At 42.4% G+C, this 27,405-nt stretch overlaps 1 protein-coding gene across 1 annotated transcript in view; it reads right to left on the reverse strand.

The window, feature by feature from the left end:
• Positions 1-21,150, reverse strand: part of lingo3b (leucine rich repeat and Ig domain containing 3b) — a 33,210-nt gene extending 12,060 nt beyond the window's left edge. Inside the window, exons 1-3 of the mRNA XM_076098050.1 lie at positions 21,036-21,150; positions 18,023-18,156; positions 15,977-16,694 (exon numbers count right to left, since the gene is read on the reverse strand). The gene's annotated coding sequence lies outside the window, so the exon portion shown is untranslated. The remainder of the gene's footprint in view (positions 1-15,976; positions 16,695-18,022; positions 18,157-21,035) is intronic.
• Positions 21,151-27,405: the final 6,255 nt, after the last annotated feature.

Consider the following 27,405-nt stretch of genomic DNA (forward strand, 5'->3'; position numbering starts at 1 on the left):
CATGACAAACATCAATGAAGTGTGTGTGTGTGTGTGTATGTGTGTGTGTGTGTGTGTGTGTGTGTGTGTGTGTGGGGGGGGGGGGGGGGTAGTGATAGTATCTTTATTTAATTTATTTCTGCAGTAATTATTTTTTTGTTGCTCACTGCAAGCGAGACCAGAAAGAGAATCTGTTTTGCTAAACCATCCACCTGTCGAAACAACCATCTGTGTGTGTGTGTGTGTGTGTGTGTGTGTCCTGTCTAGTCAGTCAGATTACATTAACAGACAATCGTCAAACATGAAATTGGTAGAAAGTATTCCTGGTCACAAAACTAATCGCTAATAGTTTTCAGTGTCTCAGCTTTCACAGCATTGGTATTTCAACCTTTACGAGAAATCCCCCGTGCACCCAAAATAGATTAAACTGGAATCCTACACGCTTTCTTTCTGGGTGTAATCTGACAGCTGAAGAAGAGACTGTGTTTGACAGTTGTGACGAATATACACGGAGGGATGGTGGGATTAAAGGGAAAAACAAAAACAAGACACTGCATCATCCAATGAATCACTTCAAACACATGTTTGTTCTCAAAAGTAGAACAAACATCTTTGAATTTATCTATAACTCTGTTGTGCCCCGTCTGTGGCAGCCTTGCATTACTGACCTGTATGGAACAAACACACATTGAGATTAACAAAGAAATAATTCCCATTCATACATGAAGACAATCCGTATATACACACACAACAGGTGTCAGAAAGGAAAGATGCTCTCCTGAAGTTAAACCCCGTCAGACGTGTGTCTAACTTTACTCAGTCCTGCCAGAACTTTCCTTCTCATCCCCCAAATCAAAGTACTAAACATCTGATTTGGATTTACAAGAAGCTGATTAACCTCAGCACTTTTGATAACACAAACATTATGATATAGAAAACATGTTTTATGGTTGACATGACTATCATAACCACATAAACCATGAGGATAATATGATCTAAACAGACAACAAAACTAAGTCTGTGAGACTACTTAGGGCACATTGGTGCTTTGAGCTAAATGCTAAGATGCTCACATTGACAATGTTAACATGCTGATGTCAACAAAGTCCGAAAGATTCATCCTCGGAGCGTCACAAATGTGTGTACAAACGTTCACAGAAATCCTTCCGATAGTTGTTGAGATACTTTAGTCTGGAGTAAGTGACCATTTCCATCGGCACAGACCAAAACATATTTGATGTCCCTTTACAGTAGACAGTGGGTCGAAAGGGGTTAATAGTTACATCTAAACTTGTAACGTGTTCAAAACAAAGAGGATTCCAGTCAGTGCTCACATTTACTGGATCACAACATGGATCCTTCTGTTTTACACAAAGGCCTGGCACATTTAATTAGCGGTAGCTACTCTGATGATTCTCACACCCTGCAGTGTTTTGAGCTGCTTTTCTCTGGCTCAAACCTGAGCACATGGATACACATACTGAGAAAACACACAGACACACACACACACACACACACACACACACACACACACAGAGAGAGGCAGATACATACAGTGTAGTACACAAACAACAGAGCACGGCCCAGGAATCCGGCTTATTAGATGGGTAACTTTGCCTGCAACCATATGGTCTCCGCTCAGGTCTCTGCTCGTTTTAAGTGCACCCCCAAAATCTATTTCTACCTTGCTCCCAACATATATTCACTGGCAGCTCTGACTCACATGTACATAAACACTCAAAGCCTAAATACATGGACATATGCTTTTGGGCAAGTCCGTAAGAGTGAATGAGTAAAACTTTGGTTATCACGATGGAAATGTGTCTGTTACGTAGCCCACGCGTAAGTACAAGAATGTTTCCCTAAACGAGGGATTTCACTTGTCAACACAATTCAACTTCATTCATCTGCATTCAGCAGCTTCAGTAGGGCAGTGCCACTACAAGCGTGGTCCTGTTATCCAGGATGGGACTTTGCCTCATTAACGAGCAGGTTGGAGCAACTACAGAGCCCATTCCCACATCCTGAAGATAAAAAAAAAAAAATCATCTTTCTGTTCTCTGAGTCCGAGCAGAGTTGCTGTGATGTGTTGAGATGACATGTGTGCCGGTCTGTGTGATACGCTGCTATATGTGCTCATAATGTCATTTCAGGAAAGATCAGGAGATGCAGATCAGACGTTTGGACACCTGCCAGCTGGTAGGCAGACAGAGGACTTAAGTCATTAAGTTGATACGTGCACTACTGAAGCTGCACAAATTGTTTGCATGCACACGAATAAGCCTGTGTTTACATGGCTTTTTAAAAGTGTATTCAGGAAAGGCATTGTGTGTGGCAATTGTTTATCCTGAGGTGTAATTAACCAACAAGTGCAGATTATTACACTATGAGCAAGAGTTCAAGTTAGAGGGAAAGAGTTAAGAATAGCAGGGAGATACAAATCAATCTAATCAAACTTGACCCGTCTGAGGGAAAATAACTCACACATGCAGACACCAATCCTTTTGAGTGACACACAGTCTGACAAGTGACTGAACAGCCTTGAATTAGTCTTGCCCTTTGGGGATCTGTGGCCTTATTACTCGCGTGGATTGAAATGACTCATTAATTATCTCAGACAGCGCTTCCAAAAAGCTTGATCAGCGCCTTGAGCTATTTCCTCACATTTGTGAAATACTCGCAGAATATTCAGCTGTAGTAGTAGTAGTAGTACTCTTGCAGTATTGTGTGGGTCGTGCTGATAAATGAGGTCTTATATCGTTGTCACAGAAGACAAATCTCTCCTTCACGTAAACAGGAGACCGTCGTCGCAGTTGTGATTACCGGGCTCTAGATGGGATTTGAAGGGAATTCATTTCTGGTGTCATTTCCTTTCTAAAGGCTAATGAATTTCCACATGACAAAATGGTGGGCTGATCCTGAGGGTTGGTCATTTGGAAGTGAAATCACGTCTTCTTCTCAGCACCGACGGAGCAGCCGCAGATTGCGATGATAGCCAGGCGATAGCTGCAAAGAAAAACATTTCCTTGGAGACATCTCACCTGAAAGGCAACGGCCCCTTTTTCACCCTGTGCAGCTCAGCGTGTGTGTGTGTGTGTGTGTGTGTGTGTATGTGTGTGCATGTTTGGGAGTGTGTATGAGTTGCGGTAGTGTGTTTTTATATCCCTTCGGTGTTGAGAAGAAAATAAATTAATTCAATTCTCCAGCTCGTTAGATATGTGAAAGCCAAACAGGGAATTTAAAACCAAGACAGACGACGCCTCCTCGATATACCGCCGCAAATACGCCGACTGCAGGAAGAAGCGCTATCACAATAAACTGAAGGGAGGAGATTGAAAAAGATAAGTGCAGAGCTGCATAATATGACCACAATGTGAGCGACTGATAAATTTGGGTATCTGGGGAGGAGATGAGGGACATGAAGGACAGCAAAGAAGTGAGTATCTAAAAAGGAGGGAAAGAGCGAACAGGGGGGGAGGTAAGAGGGACACTTTGACTGTCTCACTCTGTCACTAATGATGGAGGAAGGTCAAAGCTATTCCACAGTTGAGAGAATCTAATGATGCAAATTAGGTTACGCTCAGTCAGATGCCAGAAGAGAGGCCCAGGAATCCTGATGTTGCTCGATAACACACAGCGAGAAATGTTGTATTCTAAATATTCTCCGTTCATAAAACGAAGACGTCGGTGGAATTTTACTGAGTGAAAAGGCAATATCTGTCTAAAGAAGGAAAAGAGGAAAGCCGTGCGCAGCCTGGCTGACTGACTGGTACAAATATATAACTGTCTGTGCGGCAAGTAAACAGCGAGAAAAGGATTGAGTTGGAGAAAGAAGGGGGAGGGGAGGAGTGTGACAGCTTTCCATCCCCAGTCTTTGAAGAGCCGCGTGGTGCCGGATTCACATGTGGGAGAATTTGCAATGAATATGTACATAGCTTTGACCTGAATGCATAAACTGACACTAATAGTTTCTCAATTGCATTTTCTAAAATTGCATTTTGCCTAAAAATGCACAGAATAAAACGTAGAAAATGGAATAACTTGACATCAAATGATCCCTCAGCATTTAAAATGACCTTTCACTCCCAGTCAAGCTGTTGCTGTGAATAAACCATATATCCAAGAAGGACCTTCATGTACAGTAGAAATGTGCAGTAGAAGCGCAAGGACGGGGAAAGCATTGCATATGCATACATGGCAGGGACATAGACGGCAGAGTAATTGCAGCGCTTCATGGATAATAGTGACCTTGTTAGCCCAAAATCTTATTGGCTGCCTGTTTCACTGACTCCGTCTGCGCAACCAATGGGGGCGGTCGCTACCGTTTCAGATGTGGGGATGAAGGGGCAGAAAGAGGGGGTGGGGGGTGTGAAGCACAGAGAAAAAGAGGTGAATGCAGGAAAAAAAAATGGGAATAGATGACGTGGGGAGAGAAATGGAAAGTGACAAGGATGGAGATGCAGAATAAAAAAAGAGCGGGACAGAGCGAAATCCTTTGTACTGAGGAAACAAAGGCGACAATCCCTGAGGACTGATAAAACCGTTCAGCTTGTGGTTGGACAACACCAACAGAGCATACTGTATGTGTGTGTGTGTGTGTGTGTGTGTGTGTGTGTGTGTGTGTGTGTGTGTGTACGAAGATGGTGCTTCACAGGACATTAGGTGCTAATCACAATTCCTGGATCCTTTTCTCACCAGAGATCCCTGAGGAGGATCCAGAAACCCCCATAAATACACATGTATGTAGACATACGTATGGCTGTGAAGGCTTTGTAAACACTGTAGAGCAAGATGGTGATAAGAAACAGATCATTGTGAGGAGGAGGAGGAGGAGGAGGAGGAGGAGGAGGAAGAGAAGTGGGATCACAGGGGAAGAAGTTTCTGGAAAGGATGTTTCTGGAAAGAATGTTTGTATCCTGCAAGCTAGCGAACAACTCTTTTTGTTGGGATCTTGAAGGACACTGAATGTTTGCCTCCATCAAATAGCTTTACGTTTACCTTCTGTGCATCGCTGTGTGAAACCCAAATGAAATGAAGCAAAGGGCAAGTGGTGTACAGTGCTGAAAAACACAGACCCCCACGACCTCCCACCACCCAGCTCAAGTAAAGCGATGCCACTGGAGGTGAGCTGAACTCTCTGGGGCTCAGACAACATGATGGTGCTTCACATTGTTGAAGCATATGTCCTGCAAGCAGCTGGTCCGGCCTCAAGACTGGGTGTTGATTTGGCTAATTTGTTGCTGTATTTACAACCTGTCTTCAACGTAGTTGCTGTGTTCTCAGTTCTCAACCTACCTCACCTGGGGCAGTGCAATATTATCATAACTGACAGAAAAGGGTGGCTAAATCTACAAAACGTGAAACACACATTGCAAGAAACACACACTACTATGGGGATGATGTAGTTGTAACCCTGATCACATTACTGATAACAGATAGTGACATTTATCCTCTGGTACATCCTCTGCTCTGGAAGAATTGGCTACCGCTGGAGGAATGTCATTATCCAGCGCTAAAACCGGATAAGAGACACCCTTTGCCACTGATTCATCAAATTACTTTTCTCCCAAAAAAAAAGCAGCTAGAAAGTGAGCGGTGGCAGACGAGATTCCCTGACAGAATATCAGAGCAGTCAGGGTCCTTGAGCTCCGAAAGGCTGCTGTGGGACTCGTGGCATTGAAGACACACAGAGATGATGGGAGTTCTCCCCGGGGAGCATCCGGTTGAAATTCAAGGACTCTTTCATTTATGCTCCCTCTAATGCTCATCTCGCTCGCTTTCTCCCTCTTAGCGAGGTCACGGCTGAAAAGTTTCAATGATGCCCCAGGAGGCCGAGAATAATCATCCAAGTGTGCATCTGCATCCGTGTGTGTGTGTATCCAGGCGGGGGACCTTATGTGTGCACAGAGATTTGTGTGTCTGTATTTTTGTCCATGTGAAGACTATGTATAGAGTGGTTGACCGCCCGGTGGCCTCCGTCGCACCCCAGCAGGGTCCTCAGATCCCCCGCGGCACTATTTTGCCTCCCAATCGGGCCGTCTGATGTGAAGAGATAAGCACTTTAGCCTCTCCCCTGTGATTTCCTCTTCATTTAAAATGCAAACTGAGAGCTAGAGGAACTCCTTTTGGGGCATTCAATACGTGTCACTCCACATCTCAAACGGCAAACATCGAAAGCGAGTCAAAGAGAGTGAGACGGGAAGCTCTCCGTGATGAGATCAATGGCGGTCTTTTGAGTAGAACGCCGGTGAAATAAACTGTTGCATGCTATGCCATCAAAGCTATTCAGTACAAATCTGCAAAACAGGATTCATAATCACCACTTAAGTACTGACAAACAACCTCAAGGATTATTACTTGAAAATGCACAAACCTATCAACAAACATCGTAAAGACAGCAAACAAACACAACAAATGTAAACACACAAATAGCATTTACATATAAAAAGCAACAAGCACACACAGAACGAGGCTGACAATCCCATCATATCTACGCAGTCCTTCCCGAGGGCAGAGAATAATCTGTTCTCTCCTCATGTGATAGTGATTGAACTGGTGGGAGGAATGATAGAGAGCAAGAAGAGAGGGAGAAGAAAGAGTGAGCGCTACAGGAGAGGCGCTGACAGCTCGCCATTCCAAAATAGCCGGAATAGTGCGGCTCCAAAATATTTCTCTTTTTTTTTCTCCTGATCCAAAATTCTCCTGGCTGAATTATTCATTTCTAGACCAATGGCATGCAGAGATGGGGACAAAGAGTCATTGCTCTATTTTGATTCGCATAATAAATTCATGACTCAGTGTTTAAAAGGAGGGGAGGTAAAGACAGAGGAGGGGAGGGAAGGGGGAGACGGTGGAAGGCTCAGGTCAGGTTGAGAGTGCCGGAAATTGTAAAACAAGGATGAAACAGGAGCGAGCGGAGGGTGGAGGAGCAGGAGAGCGAGGAATCAAGACTGGAAAGGATGTGCGCGTTTGGAGATAAATGCGTTTCAGTAGCTTCTCAGTGAAAAATCCATACACACACGTGAAGGTGCGGCTGACGCGGCATATTAACCCGAGATCATCTGAGAGTGGAGCTGACAGGCTGCAAGTGAAACCAAAAAGGAGAAGAGCGAATCACATGTTTATAAATACTGTATTGGCACAGATATGAGACACTACTTCGTGTTAGATTCTGGGACTAGATATTTATGTATTCACAACATCACATATTCTTTCTGAATGTGACACTGGCTCCTACAGAGAGTGTTGCATTGTGGGTCGTTTGTAGCCTTTATGTTGCGGCTCGCAAACGAAATGAATTGATTTAGAGTGAAAACAAGTTATAAGCAGCTTCCGACATCTTTACGGCAAAAACGAGCCAAACCGAATCTTCTGTGGAGTAAAAATAATCTGTCCAATTAACCTCGACAACAATATCACAAAGAGGAGGTCAAAACAAGTAAAACAGTCTGAAAATAGAAACAACCAGAGAAAATGATTGTGATCGATTCAAGAGCCGGACAGGAGAGCGTGTGAGTACACATTATACTTAAATAGAAGTATTGCATATTTTGCTTTTATGGGTGGAAAGGTTTTTAAGAATGAGAGCTATATCTGTTGGAAAAACAGGGGTCATTCTATAATTCAGTTAGCTTGCAGAAAACAAGGTCGAGATAATAACAGAAGGAGAGGCAAGAAGACGAAGAAGGAGAAAAGCAGCTTGCCACAGGCTTTTTTCCCTCACTAAACAAACAGCAGTCACTTTAACAAGAGGCTGAAACACACTGAGTCAGGGGTCACACGACTCCACACAGTTACGCAAGTTCAGCCACACTTCCTCTTCCTCAAGCCTGGAAACGCAGCGCGCCTTTCCGTAGGAAGTTCTTCACGGATAAAGCCTCTCTTCTCTAGAATTTGTTTTCAAATGCTATAAAATGACCGCGGCTGCCTTGCTAAAGGGCACCAATTCTCGAGCCAGTTTTTCTGGTGAGGCCGGCACTCAATGGAGCAGATGATTGATGAGAGTGTTGCCGTACAAACGAGAGCAGGAGCCAAGAAAAGAGTGATTTCATATTAAAGAGGAGACTAACCTTTAGCTCTACAAGAGCCTTAACAGATACTGCATACGTTTACACAGCTACTCATCTGCTGGCCTCTTTGTTATATGTGACACGTATAAAGGACAAAGTGACACATATGTGCTGGCATCCCCAAGTGACTTCCACATGCCTCCAGTCCTGCAAGCGAGGGTGACGCACTGTGATGTCTCTGTATGTCCGTGTAGCACGCACACACACCAATGGGGAACAGTCCCTAGGCTTCTGCAAGCCTGATTGTATGGCAGTGAGGCAGAAGCAATGTTTGAATCTGTGCTCCCTCAGAGCGAAATGTATGTCTGTGAGTGTGTGTGTGTGTGTGTGTGTGTGTGTGTGTGTGTGTGGAACAGGGGGTCAGTGCTGAAGGACATTATAGAAAATCTGTCCATCTACAGTCACCCACAACTAATTATTCCCACAGCAGGGTGGATGTTTAATGTGGGGAAAATGCACAACAGATTAAAATGACATCTCACACTGATAATCATTGCCTTTGAGCATCTGTTAAAGTCGAATTGACCTGCTCCGTATGTAGATACAACAGCTCGTTCCAAAGTAACAAAAACACAACAAGTCTTATTTTCAGGTGATTATACACAATATACACTGTATGAGAAAACATACCTTTTAATATTATATCCAAGGTCTGCCAAAAGATCCCCCTCAATGCAACACACTGTTCCTTTAAGGCAAAATGTAATGTGATGTAAAATGGCCATATGTCTGACACAATTTCAGATCGAATGCCAAAAACATTACTTTCCTGACCCTTTCTTCCATTCTTTCATCGAGGGCAGCCCATTTTAATTTCTGCGGGGAGCAGAGAGCAGTGTTCAAGAAATGATACTTGACTCATTAAAATCCAATTTGCAGGACCGGGTCACAACACTCCATCACAGCTATCAGCTGAGCGCTCCGTACCACATCGCAGGAAAACGTGCTTTTGTATTGTGCCTGAACAAACGGAGGGATCAGAGGAGAAATCAATAGCAATACAGCATTAATTTAAAAGAGTCCTTACGGATCAGAAAGCTGTTCATCCACTCAGAATCACAGCTGAAAGAGCGAAACAAGAGCGACGGAGAGAAAGACAAGAGGAGAAAAGTGAAGCGTACAAGCGACACTGATTGACCTTATGTGGGCAAAGAGCACACGCACACACTTTAACAGCGCTCTTGCCTTCAAGTCATGCAGCTAACTATAATGAGTAATGTCCCCCCTGCCCCAAAGGTCTGTTCTACAGATGGCATTAGATGGTAATACACACACACACACACACACACACACACACACACGCACACACACACACACACACACACACACACACACACTTACATGCACAGTACAGGCCATCAGGGCAGTCATTAAAATAACTAACAGCAAATTTGTGTGGGTATTCAAATGTCATCAATTCAAACCAGCATCAAAATAACTAAAACAGATTTCTATCTCACTCTCACACACACACACACACACACACACACACACACACACACACACACACAGAGAGACAGAGAGAGAGAGAGAGAGAGAGAGAGAGAGAGAAGAAGGGGAAGACAATAGAGAAAGGCAGAGGAGTAAAGGTAGAGTGAAGGAATTAGAGCTCCTGAATCCTGCGTGTGGTCATTAATAGAGTTGCATTATTAAAACGCAAGGTGATGTTATTTAACCTGCATTACCATTCAATTAACAATCACATGGGCACGGGTGCACTTTCACTTACACATATACAGTAAAGGGTAATCGCATTGACCTGCATTTACATCTGCGAAGCGACGGGGAAGCACAGGTGAGCAGAGCCACAAACTTCATGACCCACATCAACATTTAATGACGACTGAGAAACACGAATCCTTAATTCAAGCATGAGCATGTGACGATATGGCATTTAGATATCGTGATTATTAAGTCAGAATATTTCTAATAGAGCAAATTAACTAAAGTATTTATTATCATCATCAACTGAGTTTAAACTGTTTTGGTCCAGCTAGTTTAAGTATTTTTACCTTGACTTGGGCATAGAGGGGTAGATGATTATGATGCACTTTTCGACAGCCTCCTTTGCAAATTGGATATCTATCTTACAACACCTTGGTAATTTTGTAGCTATCCAAAATGCTCCCACACTGCCGATGTAAGGCTCTTATTGGCAGATATAAAGGCTGCAATATCACTTCCTTCTTACATTTTTACAGCTCTTCTCGTCAGAGCGGCACGACTCTCAAACAAAAAACGAAAAAAAAAACACACGAGAGAGGATTACACTGCACACAAACAAAATTACTCGCAAGAATCGTGTTCACAGAGAGACAACGTAGGAGTCAGGACACCATAGATATCGTAGCTTCTATAATTCTTACAGTTATGAAAGGTTTTGTAAGCGCTGTTAAATCGGTTAAACCTGACAACCCTAATCACACACACACACACACACACACACACACACACACACACACACACACACACACACACACACACACACACACAGAGTTGGCGGAGCCGACTTCTCTCATTGCAACCAGCAATAACAGAGATTAGTACTGTACTACGATCACCATTTCTAATCATTCACTCTAATAAGCTTTTATTTTAGGTCACATTTTGCCGTAGGAAGTGAGATTTATCAAGTAACACGAGTCTCATTTGTAGCAACGACAGAAATCTTGTGTTGCAAATGTCTGTGAATACCAAACCAACACTGGTCACAGCACAGACAGAAGAGGTCAAAATCATTAGAGGTCTGGAGGAATTCACACTCGAGTGTCAGAAAAAGGATGTCGACACACTCGGTTATTGATTTACTGTTAATGACCGAGGGGATGGAAGTCTGGCAGTGAGATAGGTCCTTGTTTGGTTTCAAAAACCGCATGCCTCCTCACATCTTGATGTTAAGATAAATAAATAGTAGTGATCAAGTTGTTTTTGCGCCTGCTGCTTCAGAACCAGTGAAAGTACATTTACTGATTGAACTGAGAGTCCTGGAGTAGTGTTGCTAGCTAGCAACAACATGGCAGTGTCTGTTCAAGGCTTAGCTTGAAGGTCAATAAATTGCTGCTGGATTTTCACGAAGCCAGTGTATATTCATGATGTGTTTTTAACTCCGCTTTGTAGAAGCAGTTTGACAATAATGGCTGTTGGCAGAGTGTAACATTAAGTGCAGTTATGTGACGTTGTGGCTGTTTGTCTCGAATAGTTTCGTTTTTTGCTTTCTGCGGTTGAACAAGAAACCTTATTAGTAATCCTCAGAGTGAGGTGTTGAAGTAAGAAGCTTTCTTCTGAATGAGACAAAGACATAGCGTAACTGTAAACTAACAAATACAGTATATATATATGCATTGATTTGACAGGAAAAACCTTGGAAAATCTGTGAAATGTGTCTCTTTTCTCATTATTAAATGAATCTTTACCTGGCTGAGCAGTCTCTAGTCACAGTGGTGTTCAATTATTTAACAGGAAAACGAGGAGGTCTTTGTCTCTCTCCAAGATTTGTGTAATTTGAAAGGAAAGATTCAATCATTACCAAATTCAATATGAGAGTTTATTTGAAAGAGAATGACTCCAGGGACGGTTGTGTCAGACTGAATAATGAAGCAAAGCTAAATGCTAATATATTATGAGCGTTAGGCGAGAGATACCAGGTGACCTTAAAATCAGACCCAAGCAGACGAGAGAGAGAGAGAGAGAGAGAGAGAGAGAGAAAGAGAGAAAGAGAGAGAGAGAGGGAAAGTTAAGGAGGCCGACAGCCAGACAGCAACTGTGAGCAGCAGCAACAGAATCTGAAGGCACATGGGGTCACGTCAGAGAAAATGCAGCCGGGAAAGAAAATTAAAGTAAGCAAAATGGAAAGTGGAAGGGCAGAATGAGGAACATAGGGAAAGTCCGAGGGAGAATAATTTATCGTGAGGGAGGGAGTGAAACGAAGAGAAACGGCTCGAGGAGGAGGAGTTGGGGAAGAAGGTCAGGAGGTCGTAATAGAGCAGTGAGACTGCACAGAAGCCGTAGTTCCCACCTGCTGGTTATTTGCCCTGAGACCAAAGCCCACTTGTTCAATACTGACTGGTACCGTGCCCTTCATGCCACACCGTACATGTGAGACAACACCAGCGGCAAACGTCGTAAAAGCCTAATAACCTCTGTGTATCTGCACAATTAATGGAAATTTGAACAAAATCTTAAAATGACCACCAGCAATTTACAAACCGCAGGAGGTGCATTATTTGTTAAAAGGTGAAATGTGTGTGAAAAAAATACCATTCTAAATATAATATTGTTGTGCTGTTGTTGTATCGTTATGAAAACATCTGTGTTTTGCACAGATCCCTGCATGAATCACACCATAATCATTTAAATATATCTTTCAATGAAAATAATGATGATGATGATTCCCTCGAATATTATATATAAAATTGCAATTAGATAGTTTTTCAGAATTGTTCAGCACTACTGTTAAATTCAGTTTTGTGAGCAACCTCTGATGCAACCACAAGGCTCTGTACTGTAATTCCACAGCTTAATAAAGACTGGTGTTTTATTGTGTGTGTGTGTGTGTGTGTGTGTGTGTGTGTGTGTGTGTGTGTGTGTGTGTGTGTGTGTGTGTGTGTGTGTGTATTGACATGGAGGTGTGTGTGCCGGTAGGTAGATAGCTGTGGGCGTTGTGTCCTTCTCCATGCATGCACCTCAATCTCCGTCCAGGATTCTAATAGCAGCAATCTTCCACTCAGGACATCTTTTAAGATCCAGTGCATTTCTCAAGGTCACCCATCATGCTCACACACACACACACACACACACACACACACACACACACACACACACACACACACACACACACACACACACACTTGTGAACACACCAAGATCAAAAGCTCCTTCAACACGCCCACATGTACCCCCGGTCGCCTTCCCAATCAAATCCTCTCCCTACGCAGCCAACCGCTGCTCCCTCTCTCCTCTCATCACGCGCTCACATTTTTCTCCCTGAAGTCTTAACCTTCTGTGTTTCAGAAACTCCCATGTTACCTGAACTCTCCACTCTGCTGAGGCGTTGAAGCCTAAAAAAGGGAAATTCAGATTTCATACAACCTGTGTCTTATTAATCATAGCTTTGACCATCCTTCCTCTCGGTTACAATAAAACGGTACTCACCAGTTGCTAAAAAGAAGTGAGACAGGGCAAGAGTCATGAGCACGATCACGTCAATGTGGAACTGCCATCTTTAATTACCATCTTGTGTACGTTAACTAATTTAACTATGTTTGCCATTTTTAAAAATGTGCTCCTTTTAGTATATCTTTATCTGGTGTTTTGTTTACTTAGCTTTAATAATTTATTGTACTACACTGTGCGCCGCTTGGGAGTTTGACGCAACGACGTGTCACTTCACCACGTTGAAAAAACATGTTTTGAAGAGAAAATGAAGGCGGAATGTAACATGTATGCCCAAACCGTCAGTCGTTAACATCCATTCAAGCTTACAGATGGACTTTATGGTTCAATTTTAACCTAATGGACCCATTTGTTAAGTCACGTGCTACATGTACCGTCAAATCTAAAATGTCCACAAGTTGTCTGTGACAATAAGAGGTCCATGTAAACATTTGGTGATCAATCTATATACAAACAGTACAACAATGCAGAGCTCTGCATTCTCAATGCTACACTGCTGATCCTATGTTTGCATTTAGCCTTAAGTCTGGCTTGGACCAACCCAACAAGCTGTAAACGCAACATTTACATTTCCCCATATTAAGCTGTTGTGCAAGTCAAACTGTTGCTTATTTACACATCCAGGAGATATAAAGCAACATTATAACTCATTTGGAGTTGTGTTTCAGGCTTGATGACATCCTTTTAGCTCTATTGGTCTCCACTTACTCCTGAGAAAAATATTTGACTCTTTAGCTGCTAAATACTGCACTATGTTCACCAGTTAGTCGTTGACTGTGTCTCTCTGCTGTTTGGTGCCGAGCAGGAGGTCTAGGAATTTAGAGCTTGTCCCCCGAAAACAAGGTTGATGTCATCGGTGAAACTGAACCAAAACTGACCCCGACCTGTTGAGACACTTTCTCTTCTCCGTGCACCTTGTAAGTAGTGAAGATGTAACTGTGAAGGACACCTTTAACATTACACATCATTTACACGTCATTAGACAAGAGGTTATCATCACAAAGTGATTTGAGGTGCGGTTGTATCCGAGTACTTTTTACAAGTATGAGTACAGTATTGGACCTGATACGCGATAATCAGTGCATCTCTTTACTCGTGTTACTTCCCCCACGTGAGTACTACATTATCATGACCGACAGGAATGATGACAAAAACTACAAAAAAAAGACTTAAATAAACATAATAAACCAGAATTTTCCTTCCAGAAGCAGCTGAATGCTCTTTTTTATGAAGCAACCACCCTGTGGCAATCTCTCCCTCTCTCTGTGTCTGTCCTCACCTTCCTTCCACTGGCGTGGCTGGAAACTATCAGAAAAGACATCAGCAATCAGCACCTGTCAACACTGAGGCCTAACATTTTCACCAACATTCTCACATTTTTCCGTCACCGTCTAGACTTTCTTTCCCTTTGACTCCCCACCTTATTCCATTACCGCCTCAGTCTTCTTTTATTCGAACTGAACTTGGAGTGTAAGAAATCAGCGGGGATGAAAAGTTACGATTGGAGGCAAGTCTTTCCTCTCTCAGACACCAACAGCAAGATCGCCAAATTCGCTGGGAGCGATGTGCCCGCCAGCTCTGTCTGGGTGAGTTTCTGTTTTTGTTTTCAGGAAGACGAGAATGTGAATAGCGATGAAGTTAGAAACCCAAACAAGTTAATGAGGAGCAGGAAATAATGAGCTGATTGCATGATTAGAGGCATAATTCTTCGGAACACTAAAAATAAACCGCAGCTATTTCCTATTTACATATCTTTTCTGGATCTATGAGTGCAGCAATAATATGAAGTGGCTGCCGTGCTCAGGCTTCACTGAGGGCGCTCTTTGATAAAGTTGGGGTAACCGTAAGAAAATGTCCATGAAATCACCGCCCATCCTTCACTTTGATTGAGGAAAAGGCAGACATGAAACTAACCAGCCATGCTGTACGGAGGGGCAGAGTCAGGTAAAGGTAATTGCTTAGCAAGAGAATGAAACAGCCGATAGGATCAGAGGGAAAGGGAGAGAGGTGACAGCCTATAATTGGAAATGGAGAAAGGAGGAAGATGGTGGAAAAAGAGGGATAGAGAGAGAGAGAGAGAGAGAGATGAGTGGGTGGGGAGGGCTGATACACCTCATGCAAACCTGCTGTCATAAAGACATATGCCCTCTGCCACAACATGACATAACACATAGACACATGGCATCCTGCAGTGTAGCATGTCTCAGACCAGAGAGCACAAACAGCAGCCACACAAGTTATACCCTTTCAGATATTTCTGGTGTGCACAATTTATGACTGCAAATAACTCACGTACAAAATTAATGTAATGAGCAATGTTACAGCCACAAAAAAAAAAGAAGAAGAGTTAAATCACAGTGACTGTTTCATTTGTCCGGCTGACGTGAAACATGGCAACGTTCCACCAGTGGAGGTTTATTTACATGCATCACTCTGACAGCCTACGAAACCCATTATGAAATGCCTCCAGTGCTATACAATAACGTTATAACGGGATGTAGACTGTAAGAAAGCATGACCAGGCGCACACGCACACACACACAATCTCTCCTCCTCGTCCTCCTTCCTTTGCTGCAAGTATCTGAGGGCAAGTAGGGAGACTTGTCAGGGTGGGTAGTCGTCAACCCTTAAGATCTGCGAGCATGCACTGTTGCGTTTCAAGTGTTTCTGTGCTCTATTGGAAAAATCACAGCACCCATTGAGTATAAAATGTACATACCTGTGTGTATGAGTGTGTGTAGTTTAAGTGAACATACCCAGGACTGAAGTGTGGTCCCTGATGCCTCCTCATCTGTCCAGCTGTTTGCGTATGTGAATCTATTTTCCTCTCCTCTTGGCCCACAAGTTGCCAACACTGCTCCACACGTGCCAGCTCCTCCACTCCTCAGTCCGTCTCCGTCTCACTCTCAGACCGTGGCATCAGCAGCTGTACCAAAGCTGCCACTCATCCCCCCCCCTCTTTTCTCTCCTACTCCCTCCCTCCAGCCGGCAGGCTCGTATGTGCACACACCTCCTTTCACTCCTTGTTGGTTATTGTCCCAAAATATGATCCAGGCACTCACAGGAGGGGTTGCTCGTGTGAGATTTTCCTCTCCTTCAAACAGTGCTCCTCAGCGGGTCGGGGCGCCCTCCATCTCCCCCGGCATGGACGTGGGATTATAAGAGAGGAGAGGGAGGATGGGGAAGGAGCGTGCTGTTGCTGTAGCTGTTGCCTCTGCCTCCTTCAGTGTGAGCGCCTCTCTCTCGCTTAGCATGCTTTTCATCTTTTTCTCTCTCTCTCTCTCTCCCTGTTCTCTCAGTACCCCCCTCCCTCCCTTTTCACTGTCGATCTGCTGCTCCGGCTGTTTGGATTCACAATTCAGTGGGCTGCCGGGCGTACAGTTTAGGGATTCTCTCCAATCATCCAGGCAGGAAGAAAAACGAACAGACTGAGAGAAGAAATTCAGAAGAGAGGGAGATCATTCGATTTTGAGCCTGGAAAAGATGAAAATAAATAATAATTAAAAACTATTATAAGGTGCTTTACAAAAGACAAAACAAAGAAACGTTAAGATTACGGTTAAATTATTTTAGATACTTCAGATTCAATAAAATACAATTTAACAAATGAAATTAAAACAACAAATGCATTAAATGCTTCATGTATTATCATTACATGTATTCAAATGCATGTCATGATAACACACTGCAGAACCACCAGCATGGCTCTAGAATCCTGAAAGAATCTTCTGTACATCTGGCTTAAAAAAACATTTGTCTGCTCCACAATAAACCTTTTTGTTTTTACCCTTTTCCCGAGTTGCCAACAAACCATTTTACTAGTTACTAGTTGATCTATGTATTTCCATACATGGTGGATGGAATCATTTTTCATTCAGAAGGTTCTGGATATACCTTCAGAACAGCAGTAAGTGTTGTTAAACTTTAAGTTTTCTAGGTTTAACAGAGATCGGCAGGGATTTAGCTTTCAGAAAAAACAGAAGCTTAGCTCAGTGACTTGAATTTAATGAATTATACAGAAGACACAAATCGGTGCCAAAATGAGACAAAGAATAGAAACAATAAAAAGTTATTCGGAGACATTCAAAGTTAGATAAAGAAGTAGCTGGCCTGATTTACTCCAGCAGGTTTCTCGAGAGTCGAGGCATCGAGACTGCATCGGTATCTGACGATTACATTTCTTGAGATTCTTGAGGTCACGATTTGATTCAAAATCTATTCCTGATTAACTTTAGGATTAACTTTTGGCTACATTTTATGTCATTTCCAGTGATATTTTTTTTTTCAAATATATAATTGAATTTTGAATATTTGTTGACAGCCCTAGTGTGCAGGATTACTGTCCCTCAGTAGCAATATCTAGGTTCTTCATAGAAAGAATGAATAGATTTTCCCCCTCACCTCCAGTGATCATTATTGTCGTAAAGATCCATTCTACCACATACAGGCCACCAATGTAGAAATGCGTAAATATTGGTTATAGACATTCTGGGTCTTTTAAATGACTTTGCTGCACAATTCTGGAAGAAACAGAACCAAACCGGTACTGATATATTATTATGAATATAACATACAAAAGGGGGGTTTAAACTCAACAATTGTTCTCCGGGAGTGTCATTCTTCCAGTGGGTTGGTTCTGTTTAAAATTAATCATCTACCCCGTTCCGCCTGAAGCACGCAGAGAGAGGGAATAGAGGAAAAATAGACATTTTTATTGTCCGGTCCTGTTGCCTTGTCAGTGTAAATCAAATCACAGGAACTGAGGTTTAAACACACACACGCACAGAAACACACTCTTCTACCCTGACTTACTGCCCCCGAGGTCGGTTAACAGCTCATCGCAGGAAAGAAGAAGTCTGGCCTGTGACCCTTAGGTCAGGTGTCGGGCTGGTCATGATGCCTGGTGGAGTCCAGCAAACGCCCACCACTCCAACCTCTGAGCCAATACACACACACACACACAAACACACACACACACACACACACACACACACACACACACACACACACACACACACACACACACACACACATTACTTACTACACACTTTACTATTATATTGCACATACTGCAGTAGTACACGTACCACCATATATGCTGCTACTTAACCAACATTGCATTAGAGTTGCACGATACCAAAATTGTCATTTCGAAACAATACCGTGCTAGAATATGTCGATACTGACACTGAAAAAAGGATAAATTGAAACTGCAATAGTTCTGCGACCTGGAAGTACTCTCTACCTACATTGGGGGCGGGACTTCCCTTAGTGTTCGCTACCTGTACTTCAAAACTTCCGGTTACAGTTAGAAACTGGCAAACTTCCGGTTACTTTAAGGATGCGACAGAAATGAGTGAAGCTAAATATTTGACTAAGTATCACAACGAGTCTAATATGAGAAATAAAGGCATTACAATAAAACTTAAGTCAATAATTTAATTGTTTATAACTTTATTTATTTATTTTAGCCTGTTTTGTACAGTTGTTTTACACTTTGATTCATGAACAGCAGGAATTACAAAGTGTTTTATATCTGTGGATGAATTTACTGCAGCGTTGATTGTCATGACCGAGTCGGATTCGAGTTGCTAATGTTTTTTAGTTTTTTTTGCTTTCTCAACTGCAGATCTAATGTAATAAATTAGATGTTGGGTGAATTTGTATGTGCTTCTAAACAGAGAAATGGGTGACATCCTGTGAGAGCCTGTAACATAATTTGCTGCGACATTTGTTATTCGGGCCATTTTGTTTATGTTTTAGATTTATTTAGACATTATTGATGGTATGCCATCTGACTCAAACACCAGAAGAGCAGGTGGTGTTTTTCTACTGCTGTGTACTTAATAAACAACCTCTCCTGCTGTACTTAAATAATTAAGTAATTAAATGGAGTGCCAGAGAAGAAAACCACATGTATGAAATGAGAAAAGTACTTTTGTCTCAGGATTTAACATTACTCGAACCAGATAGTGAGTATTGAAGTGTGTTTTTCACCCACAATTACTGAAACAGACGTGCAGAAATCCAGTCTTCCTGTAACCTCTCCCTCTACTACAAGGTCATGAAATAATTTCCAGCTCCACTGACAATTCTGGTATTTGCTTTGTGGCTCCACCTTGAACGATGGCAAAGGTATACTGGTGGGTGTACAGTGACTGCATACACAAGATGTCTTCACAGTGGGTGCAGAGCGTCAAGATTATGGCTGGAAATGTAAGTAAGACTTTGATTCCAGCGTGGGTCTTACACGGCAGACAAATGATGTCTCCTTTCTCAAAGCCCCCCTTTTGGGAGGACTTTCATTTGCACTGACATTTAGGACCGAATAGGATGACATTTGAGTTGTGAATGTACGTGGGACGTGGGTCGGACATAAATGTATCAGATGGTTTGGATGGAATATAGCAGGAAACCCGTTTAAGAGAGCCGAATGTGGGGAAAGTATACGCAATAAATGGAGCTTCTGAGTTGTGGTTATGATTCATGCTCACACGTACCTTTCCGTGTCACCTTGTGCTTAAGCACCTCAAGATGTGCAAATGAATCCCATAATAAGAGGAACTTCTCAGCAATGAAAACGGAAATATGATTTAAACATGCATACATTATGGATGTCTCTCTGTTCTAGGTTACATGCTCCCTATCCGCAGCTGTGCCCTGAAACTAATCACAGCCTTGTTCATCACTGTTGCGTTTGGCAACTTCTCTGCATTTCAGCCTGTTCAAAAGGCCGACAGTCCAAGAGCCAAGTGGAATTACATCTCTGACTGTGGTCACGCTCACCAAAATACCGCACACTTCTCATATGACCTGAACTATCTATCATCAAGTAACTCTACACTGAGGATGTGGTGCTCTGGAAACAGCTCCAAAACAGAAAGCTGTTAAATGCTACAGATGTATTATACTTGTAAGATATTTAAGCTATTTCGTTCTAAAAAAGCCTTCAAGAATGTAGGTTCACATTATTCAAGTATATCTCTAATTTGTGCATTGAAAGAGGTATTGGTTTCTGTAATCATATCTCCTGTTTGTATTGGCCGTTAAGAGATCGCTTTCCAACACGACTACAGTGTAAAAGATGAGGGGAAAATCCACGGTTCAGCTGAAGTTAAAATGACCTGCCAAATCAACTGGATTTGTGTTACGCCGGATGCAGCAAGTCATATACAACAGCAGCACCAAGGTACAGCTGGCAACACTAAAACTCTTTGGGGTGACACTAAAAACTGCAAACATGATAGTAATTAGGAAAAGGCTTATGCTAGCCTCATATTGTTTCAGATGAACAAGGACTGTGGATTTTGTTCAACATCTCTTACACAGCCAGGATGATTACAGAGACCAATAGCTCTTTAATTGTACATATTGCATGTGAGTGTTGTATTAAGACGGACCTCTTAATACTTATATCCTCCAACATCCTAAAGATGCTAAAAGAAATCCTAATTCAGTTTAGATGACTCTAATCAAGTGTTCCAGTGACAGTGAACAAGCATGCATTATACCAGGACCTTGAAATCAAAGCATCAATAATTGAACTATTTATGTCTGTGTTTTCCCTTCTGTGACAAGTCAAAATGTCTTCCTGGGAAAAGGCCAATTGGGAAAAGTCTCGGACAGATAATGACAGCAATAAACTGTCTGACCTGTAGCTCAGCCTGTGGTCTCAGATAGAGCAGCATGTTCACCACTCCCTCTAACTGAGCCGAACATGACATGCCAGGTAACAACCGAATTTTCAGTGCAGCCCCAAACAAAATTTTGTTCACCTTCTCCCTCTGTCCATTTTTTCCTTTCCCGCCTACTCACCGCTTCTATTTGGCTCAGAGAGAAAGATCACTGATGACACATTCATTAACGATGATATTAGGGGAAGAGAGGAATAGCAGTTAACTGTGATGCTAACTATGTTGGCAATTCAACATTGTTATCTCTTCCACTGCCTGTTGCTGACAGTCTTATCAGTGGAAACAGACCTGGACGTGAGCAGGGTGGCGAGCAGGAGGAGGATGTTGAGGGGGAGCAGGGGGTAGAAAAGCAACAGTGAAATTAAAGGATAAGAAAAGAAATAGGAGACTGGGGGATAAGTGGAAATGGACGATAGACACATGGAGTATTTCAAAAAGGTATAATGCTTTGTTAACGAGGAGAACGCGAGATAAATGACAAAAAAGGAGGACAGTGGGAGGGAGATGGGGAGAAAAGGGGACGTGATCCGGGTGGAAAGTGGGAGCAGAGGGAGGGACGGGGAGGAAGAGGACAGCGAAGTTGGGCGAGTGAGAAGATGCCTAACAGGTGATAAGGAAGACTGGGCGAGGGGAGACAGGCTTCAGAAATTAGGTTTCTGATGGACTGATCTTCCGTGCAAGTGCCTCGAGGGTGGGTAGATGCCACTAATCTCTCGCTTATGGCTCAGAGTATTGGCATGCTAGTTTAGTCTGTCCTGAAGGCTATAATATACATATTGTCCAAAGTATTCTGAACCTTGGTATACAAAATGCTAGCTGGAATCACAATGGCACAAACAACATGTGGACTCCAAAGTATAATTCAACACTAGTGACAGGCAGTGTCCCTCAGGAAGACATCATTAAATTATCCCCCAGTGCAATTTGTATCCACAACACTGGTACCTCACGTCCCATATTTCAAAAGTTGGAGTACTTTACGACTCAACCGGTTCATGATTGAACATCCTGAAACATGTTTTTGTGTCTGGGAGTCAGAAAACATTTGTGAGCACCAGTGTAGTTGTGTGTGTGTGTGTTCTGCTCCAAACAACCAATGTGAAAACACATGCACATCTATCTTGTCCAGATGCTGGGTCCAAAAAACCGTAAGTGTGATTCATATCTCCCTCTACTCCCAACACCATCATCTGCTCCCAATGAAATGTATTACATTAAGAATAGCATAATTGTTTTGACAACAAATTGGCGCCTCGACAAAAAGGTTCAGGTTTGTGTCCACGTAGCCTGAAAGTCTCACCCATACGTGTTGTTACAGCCAACACATCCAGGCCTGACTTAAGATACTAAGAAAAACACATCACAAATGACCGAACAAATGTCCGTACACATACTGGCGTGTGCTGCTATAAAACATGCTGACATTCTTACATGCTTGGTTTTTTTTGGAACGCTTGATTGCATCATCAGATGAAGTGGTTTGCTCACTTGTCATTGAATTGACTTCATGATGTTCCATCATTCTGAGCACTTGAAGTGATGTTTTTCTACTTTTACTTATTGTTAATTGAACTGCTGGATATATTAGTTAATATCTTTTAAACTTTTTTTTTTACATTTTTCACTGGTCACCATGAGGTTCCTCTGTTGCCTCGTGATCTAAGACCATGTGATTGCATCATCACTCTGGTTTGATTCCAGCTAGTTGCACGTCATCAACATTGCTTCCTCCGTGTGTCTCAAGTCAACCTCGCTGTCATCTGTAAAAATAAAAGCAAAAACTGATTTTAAAGGTTTTGTTACATGATATAAAGAAGAATTTCAGGCCTAAAACAAGCAATGAAAACTCTCTATACTGGATATAAATCTGCAGCATGGCACAGACGCACAGTGTTTTTCTCAGTGATACCATCAGAGAGGAAAAGGGCATTATCAGCATTTTGCCCAGCTATGCAGCGCCCTGAAGGCAGTACAAACACAGATTGCCTCACTCAGAACCACAGCAGGCAGGCAGAGCCAGTTTGTGTGAAGTCCAACAGAAAGTCACAACAAAAACGCAGACATAAAACGACATGGTGAGAAGAGGGGAGATGAAAAAGAGTGCCAAAGAAATTTAAAGAAGTGAGACACAGCTTAGTCGGTCGGAGATATTAGAGGAGATAGAAAAGTAGAAAAAGAGATTACGAATAATCATATCTGCAAGGGAAAGTGAGACACAGTGTATGCCTGGCAGAGATAGCTGGAGATAGAAAAGTGATAGAGAGGGAGGGCGTGATTTAATGATTTTGTTTGTGTGTGAAAATGCAAACAACCCTGCAAGGTGTGGAGAGATGGAGTGAGTGTGGGAATTAAGAGACGTGAAGATATGACAGCAGAGGAAAATCAATACAGATATGACTGGAGTGAGATGAAGTGGATTGAAGGAGAATTGGGGCATGGGAGGAAGGAGAACGGAGACAATAACGCTGAAAGAAGGACACGGAAGGCAGGGGGAAGGGGCGAGAGAGGGAATGAGAGGGTTACAAGTAGAAAAAGAGAGGGAGAGAGAGGGTGTGATGAATATAAGAGAGTGCAAGATGATGTGAGAGGAGCTGTTGTTTGTCCTCAGGCTGCTCTCTCCGAGGAAGGACAAGGATGTGGGGGTGGTTAGCAACATTTACTGACATAAACTGTGAGCGTGTGCGTGTGTTCATTTTTCGCAGCAACCAGCCACCAATAACATTATATAAGAATGATCAAAACAGAGGAAACCATGGCAACTGTAATCCAACAGCCACTAGTATAGAGGGAACACGCCATAGGTGTGACAGAGCAATTACAGATGCTAAATATCTTTTCAGGTATCGAAAAAAATTATCTTTCTTCCACGCCTGACGGCATTTTTTTTTTCCACCATGAGGAGAGAAGAGCTCACAGCCTAACAGGGAAGAGATGTTTTTGTTATCGTGCCACTGCAGACCACGGGGCTCTTACTCTTACTGAAAATTCCTGACGGGATCCCAGACAGTGATGGGCATAGGTTCTGGGAGATGAGTGTATTTCAGGCTTGAAACAGAGGCTTGATGGATCACGTCATCCGAGTCACTGTCCCAAATGACTCCCTTGCTTCCAAAAACTCAGGCACGAGCCTTCAACGGCTGTCTGGATCCCCAGCTTAGGAGAGGACGAGGGGGATAAATGAGGTAGCTCCAGAGAATGCTGCTTCACTAGCTACAGCTTAAAAGCTCATTTACATCTGTTTCACCCTCACACAGGGCTAAACTGGGCCTTGGATGGCCTAAATACCAGTTATCCCACCTGTCTTTACTTTTCGACCCAAAGACCATCAGAATCAACCAAACATTCCACCAAACTGATTGTTTGGCCTGAGCAGAGTCTGCAGTGAGACAGCTTCGAAGCATGCGTCTTCAGGTGCTGAAGGAGCTACTTGCTAAGTATGAATGCATACTATTGAAATGTTCATATATGTGTGGTTACAGGTGTTCTTTTTCTTTTCCATTTTTCATTTTCAATGGCACTCCATCCAATAGTTGCTCAAATATTTCAGTCTGGACCAAAGTGGTGGACTGGGCAACAGACATTGTCATAAATTGAGTCATGCAATTAATTACAACAGTTGACCACCAAATATTGCCAGATTACAAAGAGATAGAGCGCATCACATCATAGTCTGAGAAACCACGCCCACCTGAGGGGAAACATAATACTGCAGAGCTTTCTGATTCATCCAAACTTCACCAAAACACAAGTGGCAAAATGTCAAAATAATTCAGGTTAACTTTCAGATATTTAGTTAGCCTAAAACGGACCTTTGGACAAATTGCTTGCTGCACACGTAACGTGAGGCATATTGAGTGTCAGGATCCACAGTTTTTACATTCTTCCCGCGTATGCCGCACTTTTGTCTTCTTAAAGTCTCATTTTTTCATGGGCAGTTTATAAAAAACTGAGTTCTGAGTTCTTTAGCCCGTTGGTAGTGCATCCTACCACACAGCAGATTTTAGCCATTTTTCTGTTGTTTGCTTGAAAGTGACAAGGAGGCACCTTCACGCAATACGAAGTCAATGGAGAGCGATTCATTGTTTTCCCCTCCAGCGTGGGCAGGTCTTAAATGTGTGCTCTCTCTATAGCAATATTGAGGTATATCATTAAAAACTTTGTGATATTTCATTTTCCTCCACATTATCATCCAAACAGCAATTAGAGGAGAGACTAGTTAGTTAATATACTGTGTGCGATTTCTGTCCAAGTCTGTGTGATTTAGAGACTTAAAAAGAAAGGCTTGGCTGCTTCTTGATTTTCATATCAACTGTAATGGTCAGGCGTCCTGCGGGGACCTGTGGGCTGACTCATTGAAAATAAGGAAATAGCATGCTTAAAAAAGGAGTCAGCCAGAAGATCCAGTGAGGCCTTTTATGCAATAATTAAAACTTAACCATCAAATCCGAAAATCACTAGAGGCCACTGCGGGGGAAGAGAGCAGCAGAGTGTCTAGTGTGTGTTTAGGTTTCATCAGTAGGACACACGGGGAGATTTAATCTAGTGTCCGTCTCAGCTTTCACGTCTCAATTGTCCAGCTTGAGGTATATAATTCTTCATTGACTCCGAAAACATTAGTGTGCACGGAGTGTGTGTCGGTGGGTCGATGGCGGGGTTGTGGCTGATTGCCTACCTCTTAACATCACCTGCTGATTTAATATTATCAAAAATGTGGCGCGAATAAACAGACGACAGAAGGCATTCCTCGCTGTGAAGCAACAGTTTCCATTCAGAGACAAAAATGGGGCATCTGTCTCAGTAGCTCATGCAATATTCCATCACATAGTCACTCCGGACCATATCGGTTATAGACAAATTCTGGGAATTTAACGAAGCATTTCATTACAGTATGTTGTCTTTCTTTGCTGTGATTGCAACAGAAGTGATGGTGCGGAGGACGAGCCACAACACTCGATACAGTTCACAATGAATTCACAGACATTTACTTGTTTATTTTGTGCAGAGTCAGAGGGGGCTGGAGCCTATCCCAGCACAGGGTGAGAGGTGAGGTACATGCTGAATGATGTCAACTTCCATCCAGGTGCCAAATAATTGTATTGTACTGTAAACACAGAAAAAGGACAGTCGTGGATCAACGTCGGCTTTCTTCTTTGCTGCTATCCTGACTGTCTTGTGCTCAGACTGGGCCACCTTCCTTCTAAGGAAGAATAACCATAAAGTAATAAACCAAAAGCAATTTAGTGGACAAAATAAATGAATCTGTCATCAAATTAAAATAAATTACAGAGACACAATAGCAAATGTGCAACAACCTCTATCCCTACAAAAGACTCCTTATATTAGCCACTGAACACAAAACTTTAACAACGTCTTACATGAGAATACAATTATTAAGTTAGTTCACTACCGTAAAGCCATATACGGCTAGCCTATACCACGGGCCTAGAGTAGCAATTCAAACCAGCGCTAGCTGGCTGCCTTACTTTCTAACATACATAGCAACAAATCTGAATAGAATTAGCATAAATATATATGTGGCACTTGTGCACGTATAAAGGACAGTCGTGGATTAACGTTGGCTTTGTTGTTTGCTGCTATCCTGACTGTCTTTTGCTCAGACTGGGCTACCTTCCTTCTAAATAAGAACAACAGCGCCAGTGGCTAACATAGCAAAACTGCTACTGCCAGCTACTGGTGAAAAAGAATATTGCCTTAAAACTATTTAACTTTAAGGCAGGTGACTTTGCTATTGTCTTCCAAGTGACACAAAGCGTCTGAAATAATAAAAATAACTAAAATGTCCAGGGTGCCACAGTTGCTGTCGGTCACAACACATAAAGACAAACGGACATTCACACTCACATCCACAACTGCAGACAATACTATGTTTTTGAGCCATTGAAGCGGCTTGGCTGTAGGGATGGCGGTCTGTTTGTCGGTCCAGACTTTGGACCAGACTAAAAGAGCTAAACAAATATTAGATGGACAAGTTGTGTTACCTTTGATACGTTATGATCAAATGATTGTAAAACTAATGGCATTCCCATCAGCTTCATCTGTAATTTAGCAAATGTTAACTAAGACGGTGAACATGGCAAACATTATACCTGCGTGTTAGCATGCCATGCTGATGTTAGCATTTAGCTCAAAGCTTTACAGAGCTGATAGCATGGCTGCGGACTCTTAGTCTTGTTATCAACAACTATACATTCAAATAATCCTTGTGGTTTTAAAATGGGGAGTTTATAACGGATTTACAGATCGAGATTAACAATAAATGTACCCAAAATCTGTTATTTGAACAAAATCAAAAAATCATTAAGATGAGATATAACAGACCTGTAATGAGCAGCCAAAATGCAGTCAGAGACGAACTTGTGTAATTGATGCTTTTTTGGGAAACTGAAACAAGAAAGTAAATTATAACCAGTTCTGTGTCATTACAATCTATCACACACCTGTGATTTCTACTCATTTCACAATAGGTTTGA

The sequence above is a fragment of the Anarhichas minor genome, unplaced genomic scaffold (assembly GCF_050575085.1).
Source record: "Anarhichas minor isolate MPS153535 unplaced genomic scaffold, ASM5057508v1 ptg000024l, whole genome shotgun sequence".
Classification (NCBI taxonomy): domain Eukaryota; kingdom Metazoa; phylum Chordata; class Actinopteri; order Perciformes; family Anarhichadidae; genus Anarhichas; species Anarhichas minor.